At 49.0% G+C, this 13847-nt stretch overlaps 1 protein-coding gene across 10 annotated transcripts in view; it reads right to left on the minus strand.

The window, feature by feature from the left end:
- LOC132887850 (latent-transforming growth factor beta-binding protein 4) overlaps nt 1–13847 on the minus strand; it is a 295961-nt gene that overhangs the window by 234915 nt on the left and 47199 nt on the right. The gene's annotated exons all lie outside the window — the stretch shown is intronic.

The raw sequence follows: 13847 nt of genomic DNA on the forward strand, positions 1-13847 counted from the left end.
GTCGGGTTTGCCATTCTTGGAGCCTGGGTGGTAGGAAAGCATGAAGTTGAACCGGGAGAAGAAGAGAGACCAATGGACTTGACGGGAATTAAGGCATTTGGCGGACTTGAGGTACTCCAGATTCTTATGGTCAGTCCAGACTAGGAAGGGGAACTCTGACCCCTCGAGCCAGTGCCTCCATTCCTCCAAGGCTAGTTTAACAGCCAGTAGTTCTCAGTCCCCGATGTCGTAATTCCATTCAGCTGGGTATAGCCGGCGGGAGAAGAAGGAGCATGGGTGGACCTTGTCATCACTGGCCCTCTGGGAAAGTATAGCTCTGATCCAACTCTGAAGTATTGACCTCGACAATAAACTGCTTGGTTGGATCAGGTATGGTGAGAATGGGTGCTGTGGTAAACCTGTGCTTGAGCATGGAAAAGAATTTCTCTGCTTCCTCCCCCCACTTGAATTGGGTCTTGGTTGAGGTCAGGGCTGAGAGAGGTCTGAACACCATGCTTAAGTTGCAAATGAAGTGCCTGTAGAAGTTGGTGAATCCTAGGAAGTGCTGGAGCTCTTGTCTCGAAGATGGGTGGGCCAATCAGCAACTGCCTCAAGCTTGAGGGGGTCCATCTGGATCCTTGCCGGGGAAATGATGAATCCCAGAAATGAGACAGAGCTCTGGTGAAATTCACTCTTTTCTGCCTTGACGAACAACTTGTTCTCTAGCAGGCGCTGGAGGACCTGCCGGACGTGACCCCGATGTTCCTCCAGGAAGTGGGAGAAGATCAGGATGTCATCCAGGTAAACGAAAATGAAGATGTTTAGGAAGTCCCTTAAGACATCATTAACAAGTGCCTGGAAGACTGTGGGTGCGTTGGTCAGGCCGAAAGGGACCACAAGGTACTCGTAGTGACCAGTGGCGGTGTTAAAGGCTGTCTTCCACTCGTCCCCCTCCCTCATCCTGATGAGATGGTATGCATTGTGTAGATCTAGCTTGGTGAATACCTTGGCTCTCTGGAGTAGTTCAAAGGCCGTGGTCATGAGCGGTAGTAGCGGTTCTTGACTGTAAATGGCATTGAGACCCCGATAGTCAATGCAGGGGCGGAGTGACTTGTCCTTCTTTTCGATGAAGAAGAACCCCGCCCCTGCTGGGGAGGAGGAAGGGCGGATGATCCCAGCTGCCAGTGACGCAGTGATGTACTTTTCCATGGCTTGTCTTTCGGTGGGAGAAAGAGAGTAGAGGTGTCCCTTGGGTGGTGCTGTCCTGGGCAGGAGGTCAATACCACAGTTGTAGGGTCTGTGAGGAGGGAGGGACAATGCTCGGGTCTTACTGAAAACTAGCTTAAGGTCCAGATATTCCGGAAACACGTGAGAGAGGTCGGGAAACTTGCTGGCTGAGGGCTGTGGCGGTTTGGCGGGAGGCAGAGCAGAGTTTAGACAAGAGGCCAGGCAGGAAGAACTCCAGCCTAGGATGGTGTTATTAGTCCAGTTAAGGTGGGGATTGTGCTGCATTAACCATGGTAATTCTAGGACGATGGGTATGTGGGGGTTGTTCATGATGTGAAGCTGGATGGTTTCTGAGTGGTTACCGGAAATCCTTAGGGTGAGCGGGGTGGTAAGGTAGGTGATGCTGGTCAAGCTGGTGCCATTGAGAGTCAGGACAGTGAGACGGATGTCAAGAGCAAGTAGCAGAATTCCCAGACACTTGGCAGTGGCGGAGCAGATCAGGTTCCTGTCCACCCCTGAGTCGACGAGGGCCTGGAGGTGGTGATACTGGTTGTCATGGATAATGATGATGGGAAGTAACGGATGATTAGCGGGGGACTGGTTCTGAGTGTTGCCTACCAGGGCCCCTAGATTCACTGGTGGGCTTGTCCTTTTAGTGGGCAGGCTCAGCAGATGTGTCCCAGCTGACCGCAGTAGAAGCAGGCCCCTGTGCTCCGCCGGTGATGTCATTCCTCCACTGACACCCGAACCCGGTCTAGCTGCATGGGTTCGATGGACGCTGCGGGAGGTGGAGAGGAGGTGAGTCTGGGGCGGTTCTTCTCTCTCCTCTGTTGCTGGATCCAAGCGTCGATGCAGTTGGCAAGGTCCATGAGGCTGGAGAGGTCTGACAGCAGTTCTTGCAATACCAATTCGTCCTTGATGGCGTCAGACAAGCCGTACAGGAATGCGTCGATCTGGGCATTCTCATTCCAACCGCATGAAGCCACCAACGTCTGGAACTCGATGGCGTAATCCGAGGTAGACCGGGACCCCTGCCGCAGCTCCATGAGCTCTCTGGCTGCCTCCTGGCTGGACAGAGAATGGTCGAAAGTTCACCTCATCTCCTCGGAGAAATCTTTGAAATTGGAATAAAAGGGTGCATTGGCATCTCAGACCGCTGTTCCCCACTCTCTGGCCTTGCCAGTGAGCATCATTATTGTATATGCTACCTGGGAGAATTCTGTGGGGAAGGCCAGAGGTTGCAGCTCTAGGGTCAATGAACATTGAGACAAAAACGATCTGCAAGTACCTGGTTCTCCATTGTAGGGCTGAGGCGCTGAAAGTCTTGGTTCGTGAAGAAAGGCAGTGGCAGGAGCTGAAGTAGGAGATGGCTGATCAGGGGTAGGGATGGCTTGACAGTGCTGCATCTGCGTGGTAAAAAGGTTGAGTGTGTTGGACAGGGTGGCGAGGTTCTGGGTAATTTGTTGTAGGTCTTGTTGGTGGGTCCTGAGGAGAGTCCCCTGCTGATGGATGGCCGTTCTCAGATGGGCGAGTTCTGCTGGATCCATGTTGGTCAGAACGTACTGTTTGGGTGGGTGGAGGTATGGTGAAGTTAGGATCCACAAGCAGAACACATAGAGTAATCCAATAAATAATATGATTTAATTCAGGGAAGAAAGGGCATGGCAAAAAGGACAAAAAACAAGTGGCAAAAATAGTCTGGACAAAATAAGACAAACAACTTGACAAAAACATGAGACAGGCAAAGACAAAAATGCTGGTGCAAAAAACATGAACAAGAAAAGACCCTTAGTGCAAGAAACCATGAATCTGAAATAACCCTTAGTGCAAAAACACACCATGAACCAGAAGAATGCTAGTGCAAAAACCATGAACAAGAAAAAAGTCACTAGAGAGAATAACCATGAACAGTAAGAGAGGCACAGAAATGGCTAAAGAAGCAAACGAGATGTTCTGGCAAAGTCTGAGTCTGAAAATGGCTTATTTATACACAGCAGTGAAAACCAGGAAGTGAATACGGGTGAGAGGGAATTCCTGTCCCGGATCCAGATCAGCGCTGGCATGAGAGATCAGTAATCTCTGGAGTGGATGTCCAGGGTGGAGCATGACACTTCCTACACGATGTGGTGCATAGGACAGTGCTGATCTCCATTTTCGTAGCCCTCGGCCTCTCGCCTATTACATAGCTAGGGTTACAGTGGGGGACTAGTCCTCTGGTAACCACGAGAGTTTGACTCCCCACTCGCATCTGTATTGCAGCGTGCCTTGCCAGACGGCAGTAGGTACCATTTTTATGATGGTCTTTGGTATGCCCCGACCGTGAATAGAACTCACGATCTCCCAATTGAGAGGCAAACATGCTAACCACTAGGCCTGTATTTCAGGTTAGGGTGTTGTAAAACTGCAAAATTCTTCTTAAAACTGCCCTTTTCATCTTAGTGTTGATTAATATAAACAATCGTGATGGAAATCCTTTGGAAAGAGGGCCAGGAGTTCTTCCCATGCTCAAGGATCCTCTTGATTACAGGTGTGTATATTATTTTTCAAAAAATATATTGTAGAATTCTTATTTGAGAAATTTAATTGAGCAAAAAAAAATTGATGTTGGAAAAATATTTTTTGTACTGTGCCATATTTAAAAAATACTAAGAAATAGACAGTTTCCCCACTCACTCTCAGTTCAAATGAGAGTGACACAGTTTGTAAGCTACAGATATCAAGCTGAATACTGAGTGCCAAGTTAATTATTAATCTTTTCCTTCCTTCATTATGTAAATTATTCAATGATGCAATTATTCCTGATGCTTGATGCATTGCTCAATTTACGGCTTCACATATAGACTAGTTTTTGTCAAACATCTTTGTTGACAAGCATATGGAACGATAACTTCAACATCATCATCAACATGTAATTTTAAAATTTATTTAAAGTTACAAACCAGACTACATTACCCATAATGCAACACCCATCACCAGATCAGAAACACTACATACAGAACCAGGAAGTAAACAATTAACATGTCCGTTCAACATCACCCGAATACTAAGGATTTTTTTTACCTGATTTTTGTCCTTCCCTTTGGATTTGTTTTCCTGTTTCCATTTATTCAGTAAATATTTACTGTGAGGATAGAAGCCTTAGATAGAGGATAGTTCAGAAACCTTGACATTGAGCAACAACAACAAATACCCACCATTCAAACATGCTCAGTGAGCTCACTAATCAGTTGCAGTTGCCCCAGTGCCATTGCGTCAGTATTCACCTCACCTCGTCTAACCTCTTCCTTGTCACACAACCAGATAAATATGATAGTGACCTGTGAAACTGTCAAGGTTTCTGTGGTAGCAGGGGCGTGGTCAAGCGTCGGTCTGTGAATGGAGGGCAGAGTCAGGGAAGGTAAGTGGCAGAATCACTGCACCTGATGTGAGTTAACCTGTGTTTGTGTGCCTTCCCCAGTGACCACGCCCTATAAAAGGAGAGAGATAGCAGAGAAAGGGAGCTCTCTCCTGACCTGAATGCATGTGTGTGCGTGTGTGAAAGAGTGAATGAGCTGAAAAGCCACCTATATAACCAAAAATAAAAGTTTCTGAGAACTCAGTTCTGGCCTGCCATGCTTCTGTGCTCCACCCACCTGCTCTGGTTCTACAGTGGTGCCAAAACCCTGGACGGAGCGCAGAAGGAGACAACCCCATGGAGTCCTCCCCCTTCAAGGACCTGGTCCATGCCCTCGCCTCGGCCCAACAGAGCCAGCACCAGGCACTGGTCGCCCTCCGGAAGGAGCAAGAACAACTGTTCGAAGCCCTGGTGCTGGCACAGCAGGAAGATCGCCAGGCGTTCCAGCACCTACTCACGTCGACGGGGTCCACCATCACCACTGCTGTGGACCCTCCCCACCTCACCCTAACGAAGATGGGTCCGCACGATAACCCCGAAGCCTTCCTCGCTCTTTTTGAGCAGGCAGCAGAGGCATGGGGTTGGCCGGTGGAACAACGCGCAGCGCGCCTCCTCCCCCTGCTAACGGGCGAGGCGCACCTGGCCATGCTACAGCTCCCCGCCAACAGCCGGCTGGTCTACGCCGACCTCCGCGGGGCCATCCTCCAACATGTGGGGCGCACCCCGGAGTAGCAACGGCAGCGCTTCCGCATGCTGCACCTGGAGGAGGTCGGCCAGCCATTCGTGTTTGGCCAGCAACTCCGGGATGCCTGCCGGCGGTGGCTGAGAGCCGACAACTGCGACGCCAAGGGAATCATCAACCTGGTGGCATTGGAACAATTCATCACCCGACTTCTGGAAGGAACAGCAGAGTAGGTCCAGTGCCATCGCGTCGCTGGATCAGGCCATCGAGTTGGCGGAGGACCATATGGTGGCTGTTCTGACGGCAGGACAGCGTGTCTCCTCTTCTCCCCTCTCTTCTCTCTCTCTGTCTCCTTCTGTTTCTCGTCCTCACCCCATTCCCCCACTGCAGAGGCGGGGGCCGGCTCCACCCCAGCCGGCCTGACACACCCGCGGTGCCCTACCGTCTCCTACTTCCATGTCTGTCTCTTCCCCCCCTCAGGTGAGTGAGCTCCGAAACACTGGTGCAGAGGGAGAGCCTGGGCTGGTATGCTGGCACTGCGAGGAGCCGGGGCACTTCCAGCATCAGTGCCCGGCGATGGAGGTGAGCGTGGTGGTCTGGATCCCCGACGCACCAGGGACCGCCCTCGATCGGGCCGGAGCGTATCGCATACCGGTGAGTATCCAAGGGGATACCTATCAGGCTTTGGTGGACTCCGGCTGTAATCAGACCTCAATCCACCAAAGCCTGGTGCAAGACGAGGCATTGGGGAGAGCACAATTGGTGAAGGTGTTGTGTGTGCACAGGGATGTTCACAACTACCCTTTAGTGTCGGTCCACATTCTATTTTGAGGGGAGAAATTTAGAGTAAAGGTGGTGGTTAATCCTCACCTTACCCACTCAATAATTTTGGGGACTGAGTGGCTGGGATTTAGGGAATTAATGTCACATTTAGTGAAGAGTGGGGCCTGCCATAATTTAGCAGGGGGAGGTCCCAGTGTGGCATTAGCGGGAGCAGCTGTCACAGAGCTGTCTATGTCATCACCACATCAGAGTGAGAAGCAGCAGGCTCCTCCTTCCTCTCTCAGGGAAGAGGTGAGAGTAATCGATGGTAAAACGCTCCAGCCAAGTGAGAGTAATCGATGTCAAACACTCCAGCCAAACGCCACCCCGTCCTTCCCCTATTTCTCCATTATTAAGGATAGGTTATACCGAGTGACGCAGGACACTCAGACAAAGGAACCAGTAACACAGCTTTTGATCCAAAAGAGCTGCCGGGAATTTACATTCCAGGCGGCTCACTTTAATCCCATGGCCGGACACTTAGGGCAGGATAAGACACTAGCCCGAATAATGGCCCGGTTCTATTGGCCAGGGATTCATGGCAATGTCCATAGGTGATGTGTGGCATGCCGCAAATGCCAGTTAGTAAATCCAGCGGCCATTCCAAAAGCGCCTTTGCGCCCTCTGCCATTAATCGAGACCCCGTTTGAAAGAATTGGGATGGATCTCGTCGGGCTATTAGATCGGTCAACACGAGGATATCGCTTTATTTTAGTTCTGGTGGACTATGCAATGCGATATCCGGAAGCAGTGCCTCTTCACAATATCTCAGCATGCAGTATTGCGGAAGCACTCTTCCGCGTCATCTCCCGAGTCAGAATCCCCAAAGAGATTCTGACTGATCAAGGCACTACGTTTATGTCACGCACATTGCGTGAACTGTATGGGTAACTGGGAATTAAGCCTATCCGCACCAGTGTTTATCACCCACAAACAGATGGCTTAGTTGAACGGTTCAACCGCACCCTCAAGAACATAATTCGAAAATTTGTAAGCGAGGACGCACGCAGCTGGGATGAATGGCTCGAGCCCCTGTTATTTGCAGCGTGAGAGGTCCCACAAGCCTCCACAGGGTTCTCTCCGTTCAAATTATTATATGGGCTTAAGCCGCGTGGCATTTTAGATATGCTGCATGAAAATTGGGAGGAGGGACCTTCAACAAGCAAAAATGAAATTCAATACGTTATCGACCTGCGTGCCAAACTCCACACCCTCATGCACCTAACCCAGGAGAATTTGTGGCAGGCCCAAGAACGTCAAGTCTGTCTGTACGACAGGGGCACGCGCCTTAGGGAATTCACAGCGGGAGATAAAGTACTCATGTTGTTGCCCACGTCAAGCTCCAAATTGATCACCAGGTGGCAAGGACCCTTTGAGGTCACACGGCGAGTCGGGGTCGTCGACTATGAGGTGCAGCAAACAAACAAGGGTGGGGCGTTACAGATTTACCACCTCAATCTGTTAAAACTTTGGAACAAGGAGGTCCCCATGGCGTTGGTGTCAGTGGTTCCAGAGAAGGCAGAGCTGGGGCCGGAGGTTCAAAAAGTAAAATTGACATCGCCCACCGCTCCTGTCCCCTGTGGAGACCACCTCACTCCGACCCAACTCACGGAGGTCACCCAGTTGCAGACAGAATTTTCTGATGTATTCTCGCCCCTGCCTGGCCGCACCCACCTCATAGAACACCACATTGAGATGCCCCCGGGGGTGGTAGTGCACAGCCACCCTTACAGACTGCCCGAACACAAAAACAAGGTGGTTCGGGAGGAACTTGAGGCCATGCTTGAAATGGGCATTGTCGAGGAGTCCCACAGTGACTGGAGCAGCCCGGTGGTCTTGGTTCCCAAGGCTGATGGGTCGGTCCGGTTCTGTATGGACTATAGAAAATTCAACGTGGTGTCTAAATTCGATGCGTACCCAATGCCTCGTATTGATGAGTTGCTTGATCGACTAGGCTCGGCTCGTTTTTATTTGACACTGGATTTGACAAAGGGATATGGGCAGATCCCCTTAACTCTATTATCCCGAGAGAAAACGGCCTTTTCCACACCATTTGTCTTACACCAGTTCGTCACACTTCCTTTTGGGCTGTTTGGGGCGCCCGCTACATTCCAGCGGCTTATGGATAGGGTCCTCCACCCCCATGCCACCTACACGGCCGCATACTTGCACGACATCATTATTTATAGTAATGACTGGACGCAACACCTAAAACATCTAAGGGCCGTCCTTAGGTCGCTGAGGTGAGCGGGTCTCACAGCCAACCCAAAGAAGTTTGCGATTGGGCGGGTGGAAGTACGGTATCTGGGCTTCCACTTGGGCAATAGGCAGGTGTGTCCCCAAATTAATAAGACAGCAGCGTTTGTGGCCTGCCCGAGGCCCAAGACCAAAAAGGGGGTGAGACAGTTCCTGGGGCTGGCTGGCTACTATCGTAGGTTTATACCTAATTATTCGGATGTCACCAGCCCGCTGACTGATCTCACTAAAAAGGGGGCACCAGATCCGGTCCAGTGGATGGAGCAATGCCAGCAGGCTTTCTCGGAGGTAAAGGCTGCACTGTGTGGGGGGCCACTGTTACACTCCCCTGACTTTTCTCTCCCCTTTGTTTTGCAGACAGATGTGTTGGACAGAGGGCTGGGGGCTGTTCTGTCCCAGGAGGTGGAGGGGGAGGGGGAGGATCGTCCAGTGCTGTACATCAGCCGGAAGCTGTCGGTGCTTGAGGGCCAGTACAGCACCATACCTAATTATTGGATGATTATTGGATAATTATTGATGGAGTGCCTCACCATCAAGTGGGCGGTCCTCATCCTCCGCTGCTACCTACTGGGACGCCCTTTCACCCTCTGTTCGGACCACGCCCCCCTCCAGTGGCTCCATTGCATGAAGGATGCCAACGTGCGGATCACCTGTTGGTATCTGGCACTCCAGCCGTTTAAGTTCAAGGTGGTCCACAGGCCAGGGGCACAGAGGAGAGACAGAGCAGAGAAAGGGAGCTCTCTCCCGACCCGAACGCATGTGTGTGCGTGAGAGAGTGAATGAGCTGACCAAAATATAACCGAAAATAAAAGTTTCTGAGAACTCAGTTCTGGCCTGCCGTGCTTCTGTGCTCCACCCACCTGCTCTGGTTCTACAGTTTCATTTAGCAATTTATACATTTCATTATAAAATATATCAGCTGGAAAATCACACAAATAAATGAACCTGCTCACTGGAAGAGCTCTGGACTGGGCTTCTTCAGTCAGATTTAAATGAGGAGATCCTGATGATTCTGTTAATGGTGACAATAAGACAAGGAGAACAGACAGCAACTGAGTGTGCACTAGAGTTCTGGACCATTGTAGCACATAGCAACAGGAACAAACCCACCCTCACTTCCATGTTTTGCCAAGGTCTGCATAGAGAGGTAATCACTGAATTGGCATGTAACAATAGTAATATATCTCTTAACTCATTCATTAACCTCACCATTTGCTGAAACAAATTCCATGCAGAGAGTAGAAGCACCATCTTCTCATCTTCCCATGAACTATACAGAGGCAATAATCACTTCAGTGATTGTACCTATGCAGATAAATCATGTTTGGCTAAGCATAACTGAATATCAGAAAGCCAAGAGAAAAGGCTATATTTCTGCTGTGGTGATTGGACTCATCTTATAAAGAACTGTCCTGTGCAAGTTAGCAACATAGGAGAGTGCATGGCTCATGTAATCATGTAATGCTGTAAATTCATCCAATTTCTTCATTCCCAAATCATTGTTCTTACTACATCATTTAGACACATCTTTCCATCTTTCAGCACTCATTGCCATGAGAGCTGCAGGGAACCTCCTCAATTTCATTAAAACCTGCAAGTGCCCAGCCAACCACTTCAAGAACCCATCAAGCCATAGACAGCAAGTCCATAACTGAGAGCCTCATCTCCCACCAACTGTCCCTTTCTGGCTCCAAGTCAGTGCCATGTACAATGTGACAACCATGTTCATATTGGCTGAATCCCACAAATTTCATGGACTGCTGTAGGGGGGCTGCCATGCCATAACCATAGTAACCATCTTCCCCCTTTCACTGTACAGCATTGAACACACCAATCCCTGCACTCGATGCCATGTTCTATCTCCACCCATTCTTCTGACTCCCTGTAATGGTATTGGACACAGAGATGATACCGGCTACCAAATATAGTGATGTCATGACTGTGCTTAAAACCTGCGATGAAATTGAAATTCTTTCTCTTTGGTGGTGGATTCCATGCGTGAAAGAGACGCCATTGCATTGGTGCTACAGAAGAACAAAGGACAAAGAACGAGCTATTGATACCGGACCTTTAGCCAAAGTTCAATGTATTTGATCTTCGCATAGTTGTAATAATAAGAAAAAGAAACTTTTATTCGTCATATGCACACTTCAAGCATAGTGAAATTCATCCTCTGCATTTAACCCATCTGAAGCAATGAACACACACACACACACACACACACACACACACACACACACACACACTCAGAGCAGTGGGCAGCCACACCAGAGCGCTCGAGGAGCAGTCAGGGGTCAGGTAGCAAGGTAATAACTGAACCAGTTAGTTACTGCAGCCCACGCAGTATTTCAAAGAGAAAAAGTGACTGGATCCCTTTTCCCTTTCTCAACGTCAATGAACTATAAACAAGATTCCTTCCAGATCATCGGACGACCGACGGAACACCGAAGATCTTCAGCTGACAAGCTGTAAAAGTGAAAGGAACAGAACTGTTTTCTCCCTGGACCTGCGCTCCGCGCTGTCTTTGGATAAACAGACAGCGCACTTTCAGTCGCCAAGCAAGAGCGATCTCAAGTAAGGCTATTGCACCTACACTGCCATGGTAAAAGAGAACATCACTAATATAATCCTCTGAATTTCAAGAAACTTGCATCCAATGACTGATCTTCACTATAGCTTTCACCTCCTTGGAGTGCCCATATTTAGGCCAGCAATCCACAGAAGTTCCTGCCTGTTACTCCAAGTCTCAAGAATATTCAGCAAAGGAAAGACATGCACCCTTCCTCCTGATTAGCCTCTTCACTGCACCACAGAGCTCTTGTCCAATGCAACCCTCCTAAATTCCACAGAGGGACTAACCCTAGTCTTGAATCACAAGACCCTGCAGAGGATAGTGAGGACAACTAAGGTTATCATGGTCTCTCTTCCCTCCATCACAGATATCTACACCATACTTGAATCCACAAAGCCACTAGCATTGGGTAAAACCACACAAACCCCTCACATGAACTATTCACCCTCCTGCCATATGGCAAAAGGTACCAAAGCATTCAGGCTGTGATGGCCAGACTGTGTAACAGTTTCTTCTCCTAAGCCATCAGACTTATCAATACCAAGAGACTAGATTGACAAAAATAACCCCCCAAACACACACACACAGTGAAAAACAAAAAAAACACTCCACTCCCTTTTCAAATTTTGCACATTTCTTTATTTCTTAAATTGCTGCTAAAACACTGCAAATAAAATATTGTATTGACTACCTGCAATTTTAACTGCTACACTATATTGAAAATGTCACATTTTTAAAAAAATTTGTCACTACTTGCTACCCGGCTGCTAGAATGCCTCAATAACTACTATGTCCATGGATGGTATAATAAGGTTACATGCTGAATACTATTTCAAAGAATGTTATGTTTATATTCAAAGCATTGTTTATTATTATGTTGTTACATCTTTTTGCACAACCTGTTTGTAATAAGTTCCTGATGTGGGTGGAGTACAGAAGCATGGCAGGCGAGAGATGACGTTCACACACACTTTTATTTTTCTTTTGCTTTTCAGCTTTAATGTCTGTTTGGACACACAGACACATATACACACACAGCTGTGTTCTGGTCTGGGGAGATCCCTTCTCTCTGCTCTCTCCCTCCTTTTCTATCCTCCACGGTCACTGCAACAAACACACACACACACCATTAATCGACAACAGGTGCACTAACTTTGCCACTCACCTTCCCTGGCCCTGCCCTTCATTCACAAACTGACGCTAGGCCATGCCCCTGCTGCCACATATCCCCACTGCCGACTCAGGCCGGGGAGCTGTCCGGCCTGCAGTGGACTCCCCCCTACCAGACAAGAAGTCCACTACCACCATCTGCACCCCCGGCCTGTGAACCACCTCAAATTTAAATGGCTGGAGGGCGAGATACCAATGGGTGATCTGTGCATTGGTATCGTTCATGCAGTGGTGCCACTGGAGGGTCTCCACTGAAGATGAGGACCACCCATTTGATGGCCAGGTACTCCTTTTCTAAGGTGCTGTACTTACTTTCACGCAGCGAGAGCTTGCAGCTGATGTATAACATGGAGCGTTCCTCCCCCTCCACCTTCTGGAACAAAACGGTCCCCAGCTCTCTGTCTGATGCATCTGTCTGCAAAATAAAGGGGAGCGAGAAGTCAGGGGAGTGTAAAAGTGGCCCCCAACACAGTGCAGATTTTACCTTGGCGAAAGCCTGTTGGCACTGCTTCATCCACTGAACCGGATCTGGTGCTTCCTTTATAATGAGATCAGTCAGTGGGCTGGTGACATCTGAATAATTAGGTATGAACCTATAATAGTAGCCAGCCAGCCCCAGGAACTGTCTCACCCCCTTTTTGGTCTTGGGCCTCAGGCAGGCCGCAATTGCTGCAGTCTTGTCAATTTGGGGATGCACCTGCCCATGACCCAAGTGGAAACCCAGATACTATACTTCCACCTACCCAACTGTACACTTTTTCGGGTTAGCTGTGAGACCTGCATGCCTTAGTGACTCTAGGACAGCCCTAAGGTGTTCAAGGTGCCATGGTCAATTATTGGGGATGGAGGATCTTGCCCATGGGCTGCTGGAATGTAGCGGGAGCCCCAAATAACCCAAAAAGGAAGCATGACGAACTGATGCAATCCAAACAGTGTGGAAAAGGCCATTTTTCAAGGGGATCTGCCAATATCCCTATGTTAAATCCAGTCCCGAATAAAAGTGAGCAGCATCTAACCAATTGAGCAATTCATCAATGACCGGCATTGGGTATGCGTCGAATTTAGACACTGCATTGACTTTTCCATAGTCTACACAGAACCGGACCGACCAGTCAGTCTTGGGTACCAGGATCACCAGGCTGCTCCAGTCACTGTGTGACTCCTCGATTATGCCTATGTTGAGCATGGCCTTGAGTTCATCACGAACCACCTTTTTTTGTGTTTGGGTAAGTGGTAAGGACAGCTACGCACCACCACCCCTGGGGGCATTTCAATGTGGTGTTCTATGAGGTGGGTGCGGCCAGGAAGGGGAAAGAACATGTTGGAAAATTCCTCTTGCAACATGGCAACCTCTGTAAGTTGGGCCAGTGAGAGGTGGTCTCCACAAGGGACCGGAGTGGTTTGGGTTGTTGTTTTGGTTGTTTTTACTTCCGTCCCCAGCTCCGCCTTCTCCAGAACTACTGATGCCAATGCCACAGTAATTCTCCTGGGTTCAGTGCGTGAGGGTGTGGAGCTTTGCATGCAGGTCGAGAATGTATTGAATTTCGTTCTTACTAGGTGAAGGTCCCTCCTCCCAATTTTCCCGCAGCATGTCCAAAATGCCACACAGCTTTTACCCATATAATAATTCAAATGGTGAAAATCCCATGGAGGCTTGCAGGACTTCTCATACTGTGAATAACAGGGGCTTGAGCCATTTATCCCAATTACGTACATCTTCACTTACAAATTTCCAAATTAAATTT

This window comes from Neoarius graeffei, chromosome 6, assembly GCF_027579695.1.
Source record: "Neoarius graeffei isolate fNeoGra1 chromosome 6, fNeoGra1.pri, whole genome shotgun sequence".
In the NCBI taxonomy this organism is placed as follows: Eukaryota; Metazoa; Chordata; class Actinopteri; order Siluriformes; family Ariidae; genus Neoarius; species Neoarius graeffei.